This window comes from Giraffa tippelskirchi, chromosome 3 (genome assembly GCF_054371585.1).
Source record: "Giraffa tippelskirchi isolate mGirTip1 chromosome 3, T2T-mGirTip1v1.2.pri, whole genome shotgun sequence".
Classification (NCBI taxonomy): Eukaryota; Metazoa; Chordata; class Mammalia; order Artiodactyla; family Giraffidae; genus Giraffa; species Giraffa tippelskirchi.
The window spans coordinates 112,362,030-112,382,253 of NC_137277.1; the positions used below are offsets into that span (position 1 = coordinate 112,362,030).

At 37.3% G+C, this 20,224-nt stretch overlaps 1 long non-coding RNA gene across 1 annotated transcript in view; it reads right to left on the reverse strand.

Moving 5' to 3' along the window:
* Positions 1–344: 344 nt before the first annotated feature.
* The window catches only part of LOC145540925 (uncharacterized), a 272,251-nt gene continuing 252,371 nt past the window's right edge, over positions 345–20,224 (reverse strand). Inside the window, exons 4-6 of the long non-coding RNA XR_014078642.1 lie at positions 6,889–6,956; positions 3,089–3,185; positions 345–617 (exon numbers count right to left, since the gene is read on the reverse strand). This is a non-coding gene — a long non-coding RNA (uncharacterized LOC145540925). The remainder of the gene's footprint in view (positions 618–3,088; positions 3,186–6,888; positions 6,957–20,224) is intronic.

The following is a 20,224-nucleotide window of genomic DNA, read 5'->3' on the forward strand; positions in this document are numbered from 1 at the left end:
TGTTCTATACACACTTATAAGTGCTAGAAGTCAAACAGACCCAACAAAGAATTGAGTATGTGACATAGTAACAACTCTTCTGGAGAAAATTCTAAGAGTAAGGGCAACACAAGATGTCAGAGCAAAAGTCAGATTCCATTTTAAATAAGTAGGTCAAGGAAAGTTTCACTAAGAGATTGACTAAAGAGATAAGGAAATAGACATCCAAAGAATTATCAGCAGAGCACTCCAGGCATAGGAAAGAGCGAGTAAAAGGCTTTCAATGAAGCGGTGGTTGGTGCATTCCAGGAACAGTTAGAAGGCCTGTGTGACTGCATAAAGTAAGTGAGGAAAAGAGTGATGTCATTTGACCTATGTTTTATTAGGCTCATTCTGACAGCTTGGTGGAGAATAGGATGTGTACTATCTAATGTCTAAGTTAGATAGTATAAATGTTGTAACAAAGAATCCCAAAATCTCAGGAACTTAATAAAATATGCATTAATCATAACAAAACCCAATGTGGGTGTTTCTGAATGGGTAGATTTCTTGATCTCTCTCTTCTAATTAGTGACACGGGGATTGGTATTCTTTCCATCTTGTCATCTAGCGGTCTTCTGCAAACGTCTTCATGGTTTCTGGAAAAGGAAAAGAGAACATAAGAAATGAGTTCTGCACAATTAACAACCTTGCATTGTATTGGCTAGAATTATCCACATGACTCCACCTATATGCTATGGATCTGGGAAATTTAGACCTTGGTTGGGCATTTACTTTCAAATAAAACATACACATAAATATAGCCATTTCTACCATAGGAAACAAGCACAAAGGAAGGAAAAACAATTTGAAGGTTACTGAGATAATATGTGTGAGAACAGATAGGGATGAGACTAGAATCTTAAGAATAGGGGTGACTGTGACCTGGATCTATTTTAACTATAGTGCTAATAGGATATGCTTTGTGATTTAATGTGGACTGAGAAGGAAAGGAGAAATCAAGATCAATTTTAAGATATCTGTCCTAGGCAACAGGAAGAACTAAATACTTAGAGATGAAAAAAGGTGCAGAACAACACTTCTGGCAGATGATTAAGAACTGTATTTGGATGTGTTAAAATTGATTTGCTTCTTAGATATTTAAGGACAGATATCTACTATGCAGTTGGATCTATTGAGTTGTAATACATGGGAAAGGTCTTGGATGGACATAAACATTTGGTGATATATGGCCCATTTATAGTATTAGAAACCATAAGTCTTCATCAAGTCACTGAAGTTTAGATGGAAACAAATAGAGGTTAAAAAAGAAGTCTTGAAGATGAAAAATCAACATAGTAAATAGAAGAAAAGCAACTACTGAGTTAGGAAAAAAAAACAAAACTAGTAGATGTGATACTCTGAAAATCAAATGAAGAAAGTCTTTCAAGGAAAATATTATGTTTACTACTAGAGATAGGTTCAATAAAATGGAGTCTAAAAATTAGCTGTCAGATTTATGCCTGAAGGTCACTGCTATTCAATTCTGTTAGAAAGGTAGGTATAAAAGCCTAATTGCAGTGGGTTCAAAGAAAAAGAGAAACAGAAACACTGGAGAAAGTGAATATAGACATCTCTTTGGTGAATTTTGCTGTAAAGGAAAATAGAGAAATGGACTAGTTGTTGGAGGGCAAAATAAAAAGAAGCATTTATTTTTTAGATAAAATGTGGGGCAATTAAATGCATGTTTGTATGTTGTCAGAAATGATCCAGAATGGAGAGAAAAAGTTCATGATTAAAAAGAGGAGAGATGCTGTCAATTTCTTCCTATATATCCATTAGTATTTGTTTTATGTATTCAGAGATTTCTATGTTTGGTATGTTATATTGTTATAGATATAATAATGTTATAATAATATATAATGTTATATAGTTACATTTCTTTTACATCTTGTTGGATTATATCTTGTTGATCATTTTATGGTATCCTTCTTGTCTCAGATATACAGGGAGAAATTGATGGTATCACAATAGTAGTAAGGGACTTTAATACACCAATTACTTCAATAAACAAATCATCCAGTCAGAAAAATCAATAAGGAAACACTGGCCTTAAATTACACATTAGACCAAATGGAATATATATAATGTAATAAGTATATAAAATAGAGAATTTTTGGTGTGAGATCCTTCATTATACAAGAAGGTATGAGATCTAATGGTTTGGCCTTAGCCAAGAGCATAGAAAGAAGAGGAAAGACTGAGTAGGTAATGGGTGAATAAATATGGCAGTGGGAGTCCCAGGAAGTGCTTTTCTGATCGCTCAGATTTCACACTTAAATAGGGAAGCAAGGCTGTGATCTATGTGAGTTATGATGGGGGATGAGTTGTTGGAAATGGAGCAAAGAGGCAAAGGTCATAAATAGTCATTTAGGAATGTGAGAGAATGAAAGCACTAGAGGAAAGTAGTGTGACTGCCTGACAATATTAAGGGCTCACCTGAGTTTAAATTAAGATTGAGGAATTGCCAAGTAAGTGCCAGGAGGAGAAAAGAGGGCAAGCAACATGAGGGTATATGTAAAGGAATTTTTATGATAATGTTTATGGAATTAAGTTGCATATGATAATATATTAGGATTTAGGAGAATGAGGAAAAATGAAAACATGGTGTTATGGTTGTGTCTGAAGAACTGTTAGAGCTGAGAAACTAGCTGTAAGACTATGCCATGGTTCTGCAAGAATGAGAGGGTTTGAACTGATTATAGAAAGAGCTGAGTTATAGGTAAGAGCAAGATATAACATAGGACATTAGGAGTGGGTAACTGAAAAAAGACAGAAGCCAAGGTCAGTGGTAGGGAGACGGTCAAGGAATAGAGAGGCCAGGGTATGAGTAAGATCATCTATGACTATGTGGATACTGAAATCCTCAGAAATTATGTCAGGAGTGTTATTGGATAAAATGACAACAACCTTACAAACTAAACCTTTAAGCAAAGAGAGAGAGGAATCTATGTCATCTGTTAAAAAAGCAAAAAACAGACAAACCTGTAACATGGAGGGATATTGGGTGAGACAATCAGATGACCTGAGACTCAAAGATGAGTATTTGCAGGGAGAAGGGAGCACCCACCATATTCTAGAAGGGAGTTGATTCAATTCTCCTTTCTGTTTAAGGATGTAACTGAAATCTCTTCTTCCAGGAGCCACAGTACCTGTTAGTCTCTTGCCTATAATTTTCAATATTTTCAGTTTAGAATGTTGTGTTATACATGCCTATATCAATATAGTCTATCACATGAGCATAATACCCAACCACAGCTGAGAGTCACCATTCTGAGTTCAAAGCCCAGTTCTGTTAGTGACCAGAAATTTACTTCACTTCTCAAGTCTCATTCCCCTTTGGAGTAAAAGTGTAGTAATAGTACAGAGCTCAGGGGTTTTTACAAAGGACTCAGTGAATTATGTAAAGTCAATGTAGCACGGGAGAAGGCAATGGCACCCCACTCCAGTACTCTTGCCTGGAAAATCCCACGGACAGAGAAGCCTGGTAGGCTACAGTCCATGGGGTCGCTAAGAGTTGGACACGACTGAGTGACTTCACTTTCACTTTTCCTTTTCATGGACTGGAGGAGGAAATGGCAACCCACTCCAGTATTCTTGCCTGGAGAATCCCAGGGACGGCGGAGCCTGGTGGGCTGCCGTCTATGGGGTCGCACAGAGTCGGACACGACTGAAGCGACTTAGCAGCAGCAGCAGTAGCAGCAGCAATGTAGCACGTGCTAGGTTAACTTATACAATATTGAGTTTTCAGACAATTTAATAATTTAATTTAATATATACTGTGAATTTTCAAAAGGGAGATATATTACCTGAAAAAATATTTAAATCCACACAGATACACATTTGAATTTTACCTCAGCTTCTTACCAGTTATGCCATATTGGACAAGTTATTTAATATTAAAAAAAAATGCATATATAATATTTTACAGAGTTGATGAGAGTAAGAAGGCTTAGAAAGCAGAAGCTAATTCTCATTTAATATATGAACTGGATTATTAACTTGTCACTTGATATGTAGTATAATATATAAAGCATATGTTTTAATTATAAGATAGAATAAATGATAAAATAGTCTAACAGGTTACATAGAACCTTCAGTAGGGACATGTATAGCAATAGTGAAGTGTAAAAAGAGTGATTAAAATTATTGATTTGAATATTATCACAGAAGCATATCTGGCTAAAATCATTTTTATCTAAATTAGAAAAGCTGTAAATCATTATTTATTACCTGGAGTCCTACCTCACTGAAAAGAAAAAAAAAAGTTTACCTACTGTGAAACCATCTTTCTTCTTGTACTCTCTGTTCCATGTGCCTAAATAATAAATGGCATAATTTAAAACAAATATTTTAATGGATACAAAAAAAATTACCCTTTATTCAGATTAAACCCTGTGAACTCTGGGATGAACTGGTTTCTTCCTTCTGACAGGGAATCATGTCCTAAAAATATCCATCAGTCTACATTCCTCTCTGTATCTTCCATAATTTTCCCTTTGCTCTGAGCATTGATTCTGTTATACACTGCTGGAGTGTTTATGACACCAATAACAAGAAAACACCTTCTTATTCAGAAGTTGAGTGTTAAGGCTTTGAAGGCTCAAGAGTTCAGGGGAGGTTCATGGAAAGGTATTTGACAGGACACAGCACTGCTCCCTAATGTGACAGAGCTGTTTAGATATTATCCTTATTTTTGGACTGAAACTTCACCACTTTAAACAGTTGAGGAAGACCGGAGGCTCTCTGAGTTTTATTCTATGAAATAGCAGGAATAATTATCATGACAAAACATAATGGCTAAAAAACCAACTGGAAGCTATTCTGAAGAAACAATTTTCATCTCTCCATAAAATAATCCTGGAAAGATTAGAGGTGAATTCTTTAAGACCACAGATGTTTCTCACTCTTATTAGCACTTTGTAATTTAACTATCCTGCTTGGAACTACACAAAGATGATTTGCAAGATGGATAATGTATATCTTTAGTGTTCAATAATAACATTTATTATCAGACAGTATGTAATGTTATCTGTGCTTTATATTTTAAAGTGGCATAGAAAGTACTGAGTAAATGAATTCATCAGAAGTGTTGACAAGATTTTTAATTCCTTCTGTTTCCTTTGGTATTTTTCTTAAATAGAATATGTAAGCAATGTACCCCATACATAAAACACTTCCCAGTTTATGTTTATTCTGCTTTTTTATTGCACATTTGAAAATTAATAATTCAATGTTCTAATATTAGCTGTCATCTTAGCTGTGATAAAATTAATAATTCATCAAAAATTATATCAAACAAATGGTTCCTTTTTTGTTCTAGATGAGACAGTCTTTTCAGCTTTGAGAAACTACAACTGGTAAATTTATTTCCTTTATTTTGGGTCAAATAATACTTAAACATTTAAGCTGTAATTTTAATGTTTTCATTTTAAATATATAAATCTGCATATATCACAAGCAATGCTAAAATAACAACCTTCCTCTTGTTATAATTCATTGTTCCTACCCTTGCTTATTTCTTGGCAGATAAGCATTCTTTAGAAAAAAGCACAATAAGAGTCATGCTTTGGAAAAGTTGAATACAAATTTATTTCTCCTCGGGTTCTGGTTGACGTGCTCTGCCTTTTACAGGATAGAAATCACTGTAGTGAGTGATATGTGCAATAGTGACAGACTTTGAAAAACTTTCTGAGAATATATATTTTCTGAGAAATATATTTTAGTTGAATCTATTGGAATGTATATTAAGTTAAAATAATGTGATCTTGAAGTATTTTCAGTTAAAAGTTGTGATTTTAAAATACTTGCTTTCAAGATTCTGTATTTTTCCTCATTTTTTAAGAGCAGAAACTTTGTCTCTTTCTATTGTATAGTTACTGTTTTGGGGATCCTAGGGATTGGGAATGATATTCTTTGTGGGGGAAGGGGGTGTCACCAAGAGGCATTGGTGGTATATAGCAAAAGCATCTAAATTTGTATGAAGGCTAGAATTCATCTTTTCTCAGCCTGATTTTATGGACCATAATTATAAAATAGGGGATCTGTAGGTCAATACATGTCCCCATTATAAAATTTTATATCATAAATCTTTCAAATCTTGCTGAACCATGAGTCTGACATATTAGGTGTTGTAAGGAGTAAAATTGTCTCTGGCAAGTGTGAATTCAGCATGAAGGGGCAGGTTGTAGAATTTCACCTTTTTGACTAATCATTTCAACTCCAACTTTCGCAACATAAAAATGTACATTTGTACCATCTAGGGTACTTATTAGAAAGTGGAATCCCAGTCCAGCTTTAGGGATTCTGTCTTATGCAGTGAGATTAGACTAGAGATTGGAATTCACATTTTAAAATACCCTAGATAATACCATTACAAGTGGTCTATTCAGGGTGATGATCTATCCCAACTGAACTAGATTACCGCAACATTCTTCTTAATGCTGTGCTGTGCTCAATTGTACAGTTGTGTCCCACTTTTTGCAACCCTATGGACTGTAGCCCACCAGGACAGGCTCCTCTGTCCATGGGGATTCTCCGGGCAAGAATATTGGAGTGGGTTGCCATGCCCTCCTCCAGGAAATCTTGCCAACCCAGGGATCGAACCCAGGTCTCTTGCATTGCAGGCAGATTCTTTACCATCTGAGCCACCAGGGAGGCCCATTCTTAATGCTAGTGGTAAGCATATTAAGAATGCCCCCTTTAACTCTTGAGAGTGTTAGGTTTGGATGATAATATGGTCACCCTACTCAGACCACACTTTGAAAAATACATAATCCTCGTGTTTGAGTAAAGCATAGCTCCTAAGTTTCAAAGAAGCATTCCGATGTTGTCAATTAGAACTGTCAAGTTAACAATGAACTTCTATACCTTGAAATGGTTGTCTTCTTCCTGGTTCCTGCCTTTCTACCTGTTAACACTTGCCAGTCTCTTCTTTGCTGCATTATTAAAAAAAAAAAATTTAAACCCCATTAGCTTATGTTTGGATTATTCAGATAAGCATGTTCTTCAAAGTTACTAGCATTCACACTAAAATATAAAGTTTTTTCACTTAGCCTGTAAACCTATGAGAATTTGTTTTCGTACTTGAAGGTAAATCAGCTATGTGCAAAAGACCTGATAAAATCTGCCAATAGGAACAAAATTAGAGGACATGTTAAAAACCAAAGAATTTACAGTCTTCTATCTTCCTCCTACTTTTCACAAATTAAGTAGGTGTCTTCACAGCAAAAAGAAGCAGTCCTAAAAGTTTTCCCTCCTCATTTGGTAGAATTTGTTTCATTATAATAACTCGTTTATCACAATTTTCTATATTTAAGGATGCTATTCGATACTTAAGATCTAACATTTCCTTCCATAGATGGCAGGAAAAGAAGATACAGTCCATTCTCCTCAGAAAAATATAATCTAGTATAGCAAGTAGCAGATAAATATTTCTTTAAACTGTGATGTACGCTATATTGGAGTAATATGCAAAATGCCTTAGGAACACGAAAGAGTAAAAATAAAACAAGTTTAACTACGAAATGCAGCAGTATGTTTTTTCATAGACATTTAGGTATGAAACTTTTCAGGGAATACATTAACAACCAATTCTAGTTGAAGACAGTACTGATGTACCACAGAAATGAAAATTCTCATTGAAGTTTTATTTGACCAATAACATTTGTTGAAGAAGGACCTACTATGTACAAAGTATTTTCCTGAAGGTGGTATAATGAATACATAAGTCATATTCTCTGTTCTGCAAAAGCTGAAAGAAGTATGACTAAAGCGAAGAGCTTAGTCATTAGGATACAGAATTTGAGACAAGGACAAATTTCCTATCGACTGGGAAAAATGTGACAAACTGTAATAATGAAGGTCATATTTCAGCTTAGAATTTGTATGTAAGATTTTGTAAATTTATCTGCAAGTATTTTTCTGTGATAACTTTCTAAATCAAAATATTCATTTCATAAAATGTTCTGACAAAGACAATGATTCATAGCTTCTCTTCTCTGTTCTCTTGGGTTTTCTTTGCTCATTTTATTTAGGACCTCAACAGTCTTCCCTGATGTGACCACACTTCATATCTCTGGGCCTCGTGCACATGTTTTGCAGTTTAACAATCCCTAATTAACTACACAATACTTTCTAAATATTTTTCAGTGTCTAGGATGCTCTGCCATTCCATATTTGACGACCAAAGAGTGTGAAGGCCACAGATCATATGTTCTGTGAATTTTTCATTTATACTTTCCTACCCATATGTGGGCTTCAATAGACATTGGACCAACTTTTTATTATCTGGAACTTACATGAGGGATTGAGAAGACTCAAGAATCTGAAATCAGGAATTATGAGGGAATAATAGATTTGATAATTAAACAGTGGTGAAGATATTACAAAACTAGAGGAAAACAGGCAGAACAGTCTTTACCATAAATTGTAGCAATATTTTTTTGATCTGTCCTAAAGTAAATGAAAATAAAGAAATGGGACCTAATTAAAGTTAAAATTGCAGGCCTATATCATAGGTGAACATAGACGCAAATATCTTCAAAAAATACTAGCAAACCAAATCCAACAATATATTAAAAGGATCATACACCATAATCAAGTGGGATCAACCCCAGGGATGCAAGGATTCTGCAAAAGCCACAAATCAGTGTGATATGTCACATTAACAAAGTGAAGAATAAAAAATCATATGATTATCTCAACAGAGGCAGAAATAACTTTTGACTAAATTCAACACTCATTTTGATAACAGCTTTCCAAAAAATGAAAATAGAGGAATCATACCTCAACATAATAAAAGCCATATATGACAAACCTACAGCTAAAATTATTCTCAATGGCTAAAAGCTGAAACCATTCCCTCAAAGATCAGAACAAGACAGGGATGTCTGCGCTTGCCACTTGTATTCAATACAGTTTTGGAAATCCTAGCCATGGCAATCAGAAGAGAAAGAAAACCAATTGGAAAAGAAGTAAAACTGTCAGTTTACAGATGACACAATACTATACATAGAAATTTAAGATGCTACTAGAAAACTACTAGACTTCACCAGTGAATTCAGTAAAGTTGCACAATACAAAATTAATATACAGAAATCACTTATATACCTATACACTAACAACAAAAGATCATAAAGAGAAATTAAGGAAATAACCTCATTTGCCATCACATTAAAAAGCATAAAATAAGTAGGAATAAACCTACCTAAGGAGACAAAAGGCCTGTACTTTGAAAACTATAAGATGTTGATGAAAGAAATCAAAAGATGACACAGATGGAAGGAGATACCAGGTTCTTGAATTAGAAAAATCAATATTGTTAAAATGATTACATTATCCAAGGCAGTCTACAGATTCAATGCGGTCTCTAGCAAATTACCAATGATATTTTCACTGAAGTAGAACAAAAATTTTAAAATCTACATGGAAACACAAAAGACCCCAAAGAGCCAAAACAGTCCTGAGAAAGAAAAACTGAGCAGGAGGAATCAGCCTCTCTGACTTCAGACTACACTTCAAAGCTATGGTAATCATAAAAGCATGGTACTGGCACAAAAAAAGAAATATAGATCAATGGACCAGGACAGAATGCCCCCAGATAAACTCACGTTTCTGGTTAATAATCTACAACAAAAGTTGCAAGAATATACAATGGATAAAAGTAAATGGATAAAAGTATCTTCAGCAAGTAGTGGTGGGAAAACTGAACAGCAGCAACATGTTAAAAAAAAAAAAAGAGGAGGCAGGGCTAAGATGGCAGAGGAATAGGACGGGAGACCACTCTCTCCCCCACAAATTTATCGAAAGTACATCTGAACGCTGAGCAAACTTCACAAAACAACTTCGGAATGCTGGCAGAGGACATCAGGCATACAGAAAAACAGCCCATTATCTTTGAAAGGAGGTAGGACAAAATATAAAAGATAAAAAGAGAGACAAAAGAGTTAGGGACGGAGACCTGTCCTGGGGAGGGAGTTGTAAAAGAGGAGAAGTTTCCAAACACCAGGAAATCCTCTCACCGGCGGCTTTGGGGGAAGATTTCAAATCTTGGAGGGCAACATAACCGGGAGGAAAAATAAATAAAACCCACAGATTACATGCCTAAAGGCAACTCCCAGCAAAGAACCCTAGATGCTCGCATCTGCCACCAGCAAGTGGGGGCTGAACAGAGAGGAGCGGGCGGCACTGCTTAGGGGTAAGGACTAGGCCCAAATGCCCTGAGGGCAATCTGAGGGAGCTAACGTGAGATAGCAATCTAAACGGTGGGACAGCCAGAGAGAGAGAACTATCCCGCGAAAAGCCCAAATCTAAGGCACTGCCGGCCCACTCACGGAACAAAAAACTGAGCAATACCAGAGGAGAGCTAGCCGGCTGCGGACGACCCCTTCCCCTGCCGGACACAGTGGGCAGGCAGGGCCAGCCAGAGCCAGAAAGGGGCAAACTCGGCCCCAGAGAGGGCACCCCATACCAAACTGCAAACAGGCTCCCAGTTTCTAAGCAAAGACTGTCTGAGATCCCGGAGGGTCGACATCCGCCGGGAGGGTCGGAGCCAGAGACCAGCTCCCCAGAACCGACTCAAAGCACACCGGAGCCGGGCGCGCCCGTAAACCGAGGCGGAGACCAGGGAGGTGATAAGCCGCACTGCCCCAATAGGGGAGAGTGTGTTCGCCAAACTCCTGGCTACCTGAGCTGCTCCAGCTGGGGATCGGCACAAACCGCGGGCCCAACCGAGTCTGCGCCTTTGTGGAGTAACCGGATGCCTGAACCTGAGCGGCTTAGACCTGGGAAGTGCCCGCATCTCAGGGCCCGCTCCCCAGCAGAGTAACCTGAAGCCTGAGCAGGGCAGACTGGGAAAGCACACACGCCGTGAGTGGGGGCAAACCCAGTGCAGCCGAGACACTGCGAGCTCTCCACACACATGCCAGTGATATTGGTTTGCAGTGTTCCTCCCTCCCCACAGCAAGACTGAACAAGCGAACCTAGAGAGACCACCTCCGCCCCTTTGTGGCAGGGCAGAAATTAGACACTGAAGAGACCTGCAAACAGAAGCCAAATAAAAAGAGGGAAGTGCTTTGGAAATGACAGGCCAACAGATTAAAATCCCTGTAGTTAACACCGACTACATTGAAAGGGGCCTATAGATCTTGAAAAGTATAAGCAGGAACAAGGATCTATCTGAAACTGAACTGACCCCACACTGCTCACAACAGCTCCAGAGAAGTCCTGGATATATTTTTACTATTATCATTTTTTTTCAATTAAAAAAAATTTTTTTTCTTTTTTCTTTAAGTACTCTATTACGCCTTTCATTTTCATTTTTATAACCCACTATTACCTTGCAAAAAAAAAAAGACCCTATTTTTAAAGCAAACTGCATACATGTATCTTATACTTTTTGTGATTTTGTTTTCTTTTTTCCTTTTATATTGTATTTTTTTAAGAGTCTAACCTCTACTCTAGATTTTTAATCTTTGTTTTACATATTTGATATCAATTTTGTACATTTAAGAACCCAATCTTTAGTACCCATTTTTACTCAGGAGTGTGATTACAGGCTTGATTTCTCTCTCCCCTACTGACGCTCTTTCTCTCCCCCAGGGAACCTCTATCTCCCACCCTCCTCCTTCTCTTCTCAACCCAATTCTGTGAATCTCTGAGGGTGTTCTGGGCACTGGAGAACACTTCGGGAACAGAACACTGCCCAGATCTCTCTCTCCCCTCTTGATTCTTCCCTTTCTACACATGCTCACCTCTATTACCTTCCTACCCCCTCTCTATGTATCTCCATGAACCTCTCTGAGGGTTCCAGACTGTGGAGAGCACAGAGGGAAGTGCATAGTGGCTAGACTGCTCTCTTCACGTTTGAGTCCGCCTCTTCTCCTCCTGGTCACCTCAACAACCCCCGCCTCTTCACCTCTCCATGTAACTCAGTGGACCTCTCTGGGTATCCCTCACTGTGGAGAATCTTTTCACCATTAACCTAAAAGTTTTATTATTGGTGCTGTATGGATGGAGAAGTCTTGAGGCTACTGCAAGAATAAGACTGAAAACCAGAGGAAACATCAATTAATAAGAGATCATCCAAAAGCCTCAACACATACACTGAAACCAAGCTCCACCCAAGAGCCAATAAGTTCCAGAGCAAGACATACCACGCAAATTCTCCAACAACGCAGGAACATAGCCCTGAGCATCAATATACAGGCTGCCCAGAGGCACACCAAACCCATAGACATCTCAAAACTCAATACTGGACACTCCATTGCACTCCAGAGAGAAGAAATCCAGCTCCACCCACCAGAACACCGACACAAGCTTCCCCAACCAGGAAACCTTGACAAGCCACCTGTCCAACCCCACCCACAGTGAGGAACCTCCACAATAAAGAGGAACTTCAGCCTACCAGAATACAGAAAGGCCATGCCTAACACAGCAATCTAAACAAGATGAAAAGGCAGAGAAATACTCAGCAAGTAAAGGAAAATGAGAAATGCCCACCAAACCAAACAAAAGAGGAGGAGATAGGGACTCTATCTGAAAAAGAATTTAGAATAATGATAATAAAAATGATCCAAAATCTTGAAAACAAAATGGAGTTACAGATAAATAGCCTGGAGACAAGGATTGAGAAGATGCAAGAAATGTTTATCAAGGACCTAGAAGAAATAAAAAGGAGTCAATATATAATGAATAATGAAATAAAGGAGATAAAAGACACTCTGGAGGGAACCAACGGTAGAATAACGGAGTCAGAAGATGGATAAGTGAGGTAGAAGATAGAATGGTGGAAATAAACGAAGCAGAGAGGAAAAAAGAAAAAAGAATCAAAAGAAATGAGGAAAACCTCAGGGACCTCTGGGACAATATGAAACGCCCCAACATTTGAATCATAGGAGTCTCAGAAGAAGAAGATAAAAGGAAAGGCCATGAAAAAATACTCGAGGAGATAATAGTTGAAAATTTCCCTAAAATGCGGAAGGAAATAGTCACAGAAGTCCAAGAAACCCAAAGAGCCCCAAACAGGGTAAACCCAAGGCGAAACACCCCAAGACACATATTAATCAAATTAACAAAGATCAAACACAAAGAACAAATATTAAAAGCAGCAAAGGAAAAACAACAAATAACACACAAGGGGATCCCCATAAGGATAACAACTGATCTTTCAATAGAAACTCTTCAGGCTAGAAGGGAATGGCAGGACATACTTAAAGTAATGAAAGAGAATAACCTACAACCCAGATTACTGTACCCAGCAAGGATCTCATTCAGATATGAAGGAGAAGTCAAAAGCTTTACAGACAAGCAAGAGCTGAGGGAATTCAGCACCACCAAACCAGCTCTCCAACAAATGCTAAAGGATCTTCTCTAAACAGGAAACACAGAAAGGATGTTTAAACATGAACTCAAAACAACAAAGTAAATAGCAACGGGACCATACTTATCAATAATTATCTTAAATGTAAATGGGTTGAATGCCCCAACCAAAAGACAAAGACTGGCTGAATGGATACAAAAACAAGACCCTTATATACGCTGTCTACAAGAGACCCACCTCAAAATAAGGGACACATATAGACTGAAAGTGAAGGGCTGGAAAAATATATTTCATGCAAATGGAGACCAAAAGAAAGCAGGAGTCACAATACTCATTTCAGATAAAATAGACTTTAAAATAAAGGCTGTGAAAAGAGACAAAGAAGGACACTACATAATGATCAAAGGATCAATCCAAGAAGAAGATATAACAATTATAAATATATATGCACCCAACATAAGGGGAAGATTCATGGCAATACAGGCTCACCTCAAGAAACAAGAAAAAAGCCAAATAAATAACCTAACTCTACACCTAAAGCAACTAGAAAAGGAAGAAATGAGGAACCCCAGAATTAGTAGAAGGAAAGAAATCTTAAAAATTAGGGCAGAAATAGATGCAAAAGAAACAAAAGAAACCATAGCAAAAATCAACAAAACTAAAAGCTGGTTTTTCAAGAAGATAAACAAAATTGACAAGCCATTAGCCAGACTCATCAAGAAACAAAGGGAGAAGAATCAGATCAACAAAATTAGAAATGAAAATGGGGAGATCACAACAGACTACACAGAAATACAAAGGATCATAAGAGACTACTACCAACAGCTATATGCTAATAAAATGGACAACTTGGAAGAAATGGACAAATTCTTAGAAAAGTGTAACTTTCCAAAACTGAACCAGGAAGAAATAGAAGATCTTAACAGACCCATCACAAGCATGGACATCGAAACTGTAATCATAAATCTTCCAGCAAACAAAAGCCCAGGACGAGACGGCTTCACAGCTGAATTCTACCAAAAATTTAGAGAAGAGCTAACACCTATCCTACTCAAACTCTTCCAGAAAATTGCAGAAGATGGTAAACTTCCAAACTCATTCTATGAGGCCACCATCACCCTATTTCCAAAACCAGACAAAGATGCCACAAAAAAAGAAAACTACAGGCCAATATCACTGATGAACATAGATGCAAAAATCCTTAATAAAATTCTAGCAAACAGAATCCAACATCATATTAAAAAGATCGTACACCATGACCAAGTGGGCTTTATCCCAGGAATGCAAGCTTTCTTTAACATCCACAAATCAATCAATGTAATACAGCACATTAACAAATTGAAAGATAAGAACCATATAATTATCTCAATAGATGCAAAAAAAGCCTTTGACAAAATTCAACATCCATTTATGATAAAAACCCTCCAGAAAGCAGGAATAGAAGGAACGTACCTCAACATAATAAAAGCTATATATGACAAACCCACAGCAAACATTATCCTCAATGGTGAAAAATTGAAAGCATTTCCCTTAAAGTCAGGAACAAGGCAAGGGTGCCCACTTTCACCATTACTATTCAACATAGTTTTGGAAGTTTTGGCCACAGCAATCAGAGCTGAAAAAGAAATAAAAGGAATACAGATAGGAAAAGAAGAAGTAAAACTCTCACTGTTTGCAGATGACATGATCCTCTACATAGAAAATCCGAAAGATTCTACCACAAAATTACTAGAGCTAATCAATGAATATAGTAAAGTTTCAGGATATAAAATTAACACACAGAAATCCCTTGCATTCCTATATACCAATAATGAGAAAACAGGAAGAGAAATTAAGGAAACAATACCATTCACCATTGCAACAAAAAGAATAAAATACTTAGGAATATATCTACCTAAAGAAACGAAAGACTTATATACAGAAAACTATAAAACACTGATGAAAGAAATCAAAGAGGACACAAACAGATGGAGAAATATACCATGTTCATGGATTGGAAAAATTAATATAGTGAAAATGAGTATATTACCCAAAGCAATCTACAGATTCAATGCAATCCCTATCAAGCTACCAACGATATTTTTCACAGAACTAGAACAAATCATTTCACAATTTGTATGGAAATATAAGAAACCTCGAATAGCCAAAGCAATCTTGAGAAAGAAGAATGGAACTGGAGGAATCAACCTGCCTGACTTCAGGCTCTACTACAAAGCCACAGTCATCAAGACAGTATGGTACTGGCACAAAGATAGAAATATAGATCAATGGAACAAAATAGAAAGCCAGGAGATAAATCCACACACCTATGGACACCTTATCTTTGACAAAGGAGGCAAGAATATACAATGGAGAAAAGACAATCTCTTTAATAAGTGGTGCTGGGAAAACTGGTCAACCACTTGTAAAAGAATGAAACTAGAACACTTTCTAACACCATACACAAAAATAAACTCAAAATGGAGTAAAGATCTAAATGTAAGACCAGAAACTATAAAACTCCTAGAGGAAAACATAGGCAAAACACTCTCCGACATAAATCATAGCAGGATCCTCCATGACCCACCTTCTAGAATATTGGAAATAAAAGCAAAAATAAACAAATGGGACCTACTTTAAATTAAAAGCTTTTGCACAACAAAGGAAACCATAAGCAAGGTGAAAAGACAGCCTTCGGAATGGGAGAAAATAATAGCAAACGAAGCAACAGACAAACAATTAATCTCAAAAATATACAAGCAACTCCTGCAGCTGAATTCCAGAAAAATAAACGACCCAATCAAAAATGGGCCAAAGAACTAAACAGACATTTCTCCAAAGAAGATATACAGATGGCTAACAAACACATGAAAAGATGCTCAACATCACTCATTATTAGAGAAATGCAAATCAAAACCACAATGAGGTACCACTTCACGCCAGTCAGAACGGCTGCTATCCAAAAGTCTACAAGCAATAAATGCTGGAGAGGCTGTGGAGAAAAGGGAACCCTCTAACACTGTTGGTGGGAATGCAAACTAGTACAGCCACTATGGAGAACAGTGTGGAGATTCCTTAAAAAACTGGGAATAGAACTGCCATACGACCCAGCAATCCCACTGCTTTGCATACCCACCGAGGAAACCAGAATTGAAAGAGACATGTGTACCCCAACGTTCATCACAGCACTGTTTACAATAGCCAGGACATGGAAGCAACCTAGATGTCCATCAGCAGACGAATGGATAAGGAAGCAGTGGTACATATACACAATGGAATATTACTCAGCCATTAAAAAGAATACATTCGAATCCGTTCTATTGAGATGGATGAAACTGGAGCCCATTATACAGAGTGAAGTAAACCAGAAAGAAAAACACCAATATAGTATACTAATGCATATATATAGAATTTGAAAGATAGTAACGATAACCCTATATGCAAGACAGAATAAGAGACACAGATGCATAGAACAGTCTTATGGACTCTGAGGGAGAAGGTGAGGGTGGGACGTTATGAGAGAATAGCATTGAAGCATGTATATTATCATATGTGAAACAACACCATTCCAGGTTCGATGCATGAGAAAAATGCTCAGGGCTGGGGCAATGGGATGACCCAGAGGGATGGGATGGGGAGGGAGGTGGGAGGGGGGTTCAGGATGGGGAACATATGTAAACCCATGGCTGATTCATGTCAATGTATGGCAAAAACCACTACAATATTGTAAAGTAATTAGCCCCCAACTAAAATAAATAAATTTATTAAAAAAAAAAAGAACATTCTCTAACACTCTACATAAGAATAAACTCAAAAAGGATCAAAGAATTAAATGCAAGCCAGGACACTGTAAGACTCTAAGAGGAAAACACAAGAACACTCTTTAACATAAATTGCAGCAACATCTTTTTATATCTACCTCCTAGAATAATCAAAATGAAAACAAAACAAACAAAAAAACAGATGGGACATAGATAAATTTAAAGCTTCTGTGCAGCAAAGGAAACCACAAACAAAATTAAAAGGAAACCAACAGAATGGGAATAAATATCTGAAAATTAAGGGGCTGAGAAGGGATTAATCTCCAGAATAAACAAAGAACGTAACTCAATATCCAAAAAACAAATAACCTAATCAAAAAATGGGCAGAAGAGTTAAATTGACATTTCTCCATAGAAGAAACCCAGATGGCCAAGAGGCACATGAGAAGATGCTCAACATCACTAATTATCAGAAATGCAAATCAAAACTACAATGAGGTATCACCTCACTCTAGTCAGAATGGCCTTCACCAAAAGTCTACCAACAATAAATGACTGGAAGGGATGTGAAGAAAAGGGAACCCCCCCACACACACTGTTGGGAAGAATGTAAATTGGTACAGCCATTATGGAGAACAGGATGAATCTTGCTTAATCTAAATTCAGAGCTATTGCTATGATTCAGCAGTCTCACTCTTGGTCATATATCTGGAGAAAACCATAATCTGAAAAGATACACACACCCCAATGTTCACTGCATCACAACAGACAAGACATAGACGTAACCTAAATATCAACAGAGGAATGGATAAAGAAGATGTGGTATATTAATATTTGTGTGTGTGTGTGTGTGCTCAGTTGCTCAGTCATGTCAAATTCTTTGTGATTCCATGGACTGTAGTCTGCTAGGTGGTTTTGTCCATGGAATTTTCCAGGCAAGAATATTGGAGTAGGTTGCCATTTCCTCCTCCAGAGGATCTTCCTGACCTAAGGATCGAACCCATGTCTCTTGTGTCTCCTACATTGGCAGGTGGATTCTTTAGCATCACACCACCTGGGAAGCCCAGTGATTTACATTATATATATACACACACATACAATGGAGTATTATTCAGTCATAAAAATGAAATAATCCCATTTGCAGCAATATGGATAGACCAAGATATTATCATACTAACTGAAGTCAGACAGGAACACAAATACCACTTATATGTGGAATCTAATTCAAAAAAAAAAGAGTCAAATGAACTTATTTACAAAACATAAACAGACTTAGATATATTGAAAGCAAAGTTAAAGTCAGCAAATTTCCACTTAAAGTAGAATTCAATCGAACCTGAGTCTCCTGCATAGGTAGGCAGATTCTTTACTGTGTGAGCCACCAGGCATCTGGGTACCATAAGACCTAGAAATTCCACTCCTGAGTATATATTTGAAAAAATAATAAACAACATGAATTTGAAAAGACACATGCATTCCAGTGTTCATAGAACCATTACTTACAATTGCCAAGATGTGGAAACAACCTAAGCATCCATCAACAGATGAAATGAATAAAAATGTGAGATACACACACACAATGGAATACTACTCAGTTGTAAAAGAACTGAATTTTGCCATTAGTAGCAGCACGGACAGATTTGGATGGAGGGCATTAGGCTAAGTGAAATTAGTTAGAAAGAGAAAGAAAAAACTGTATGGTATAATTCATATGTGGAACCTAAAAAATACAACTACTGAATATAACAAAAAAGCAGATGCACAGATACAAGAACAAACTAGCAGTTACTAGTGGCGGGGCAATATAAGGATGGGAAGTGGGAGATACAAAACTCTTGGGTATAAGGCTCAATGTATTGTACAACACAGGGAACATAGCCAGTATTTTGTAATAATGAACTGGAAAATAACCTTTAAATATAAAAATTAAAAATTAAAATTTTCTGTTACAGTAGGCAAGTGCTACAGTCTGAATGTTTATTTTTCCCCTAAATTCATATGTTAAAATCCTAATGCACAATGCAGTGATATTAGTCATTAAAAAACTTTGGGGGTGATTAGGTCATGAGATTGATATCCTTATGAAAGAGACAACAGAGCTCCCTTGCCCACTTCCATCCTGTGAGGACACAATGAGAAGTCTACAACCTGGAAATGTACCCTCACTCAACTATACTGACACCCTGACCTCAGACTTCTAGCCTAGAGAACCATGAAAAATAAGTTTCTATTCTTTATGAGCTACCCAGTCTATGATATTTTGTTATACCAGCCAGAATGGACTAAGACATATTGGTACCTTGGAGCACACAGGAGCTATAAAGATGAAGATATAAGCAAACCAAGCAATTATAGTTCATCTCAGGAACCACATTTCAAATGGTGTTGTATCAAAAGTTGAACAAAATTCCTCTTCAGCAAACATTCTCCAATTTTTTTTCTTTCTGAGGCAGGTAAATAAGAGGTAAAAAGAGGAAAGAACTTTGATAACATATGATTGAAAAACATGTGTCTCATGGAGACAGAAACATTCGGTATCAATCTATCAGTTCAGTCACTCAGTTGTATCTGACTCTTTGAGACCTCATGAACTGCAGCATGCCAAGCTTCCCTGTCCATCACCAACTCCCAGAGCTTACTCAAACTCATGTCCATTGAGTCAGTGATGCCATCCAACCATCTCATCCTCTGTCGTTCCCTTCTCCTCCTGCCTTCAATCTTTCCTAGCATCAGGGTCTTTTCCAATGAGTCAGTTCTTCACATCAGGTGGCCAAAATATTGGAGTTTCAGCTTCAGCATCAGTCTTTCTAATGAACGTTCAGGACTGATTTCCTTTAGGGTTGACTGGTTGGATCTCATTGCAGTCAAAGGGACTCTCAAGAATCTTCTCCAACACCACAGTTCAAAAGCATCAATTCTTTAGTGCTCAGCTTTCTTTATAGCCCAACTCTCACATCCATACATGACTACTGGAAATATCATAGCTTTGACTGGACAGACCTTTGTTGGCAAAGTAATGTCTCTGTTTTTTAATATGCTGTCAAGGTTGGTCATAGCTTTTCTTCCAAGGAGCAAGCATCTTTTAATTTCATGGCTGCAGTCACCATCTGCAGTGATTTTGGAGCCCCCCCAAATAAAGTCTGTC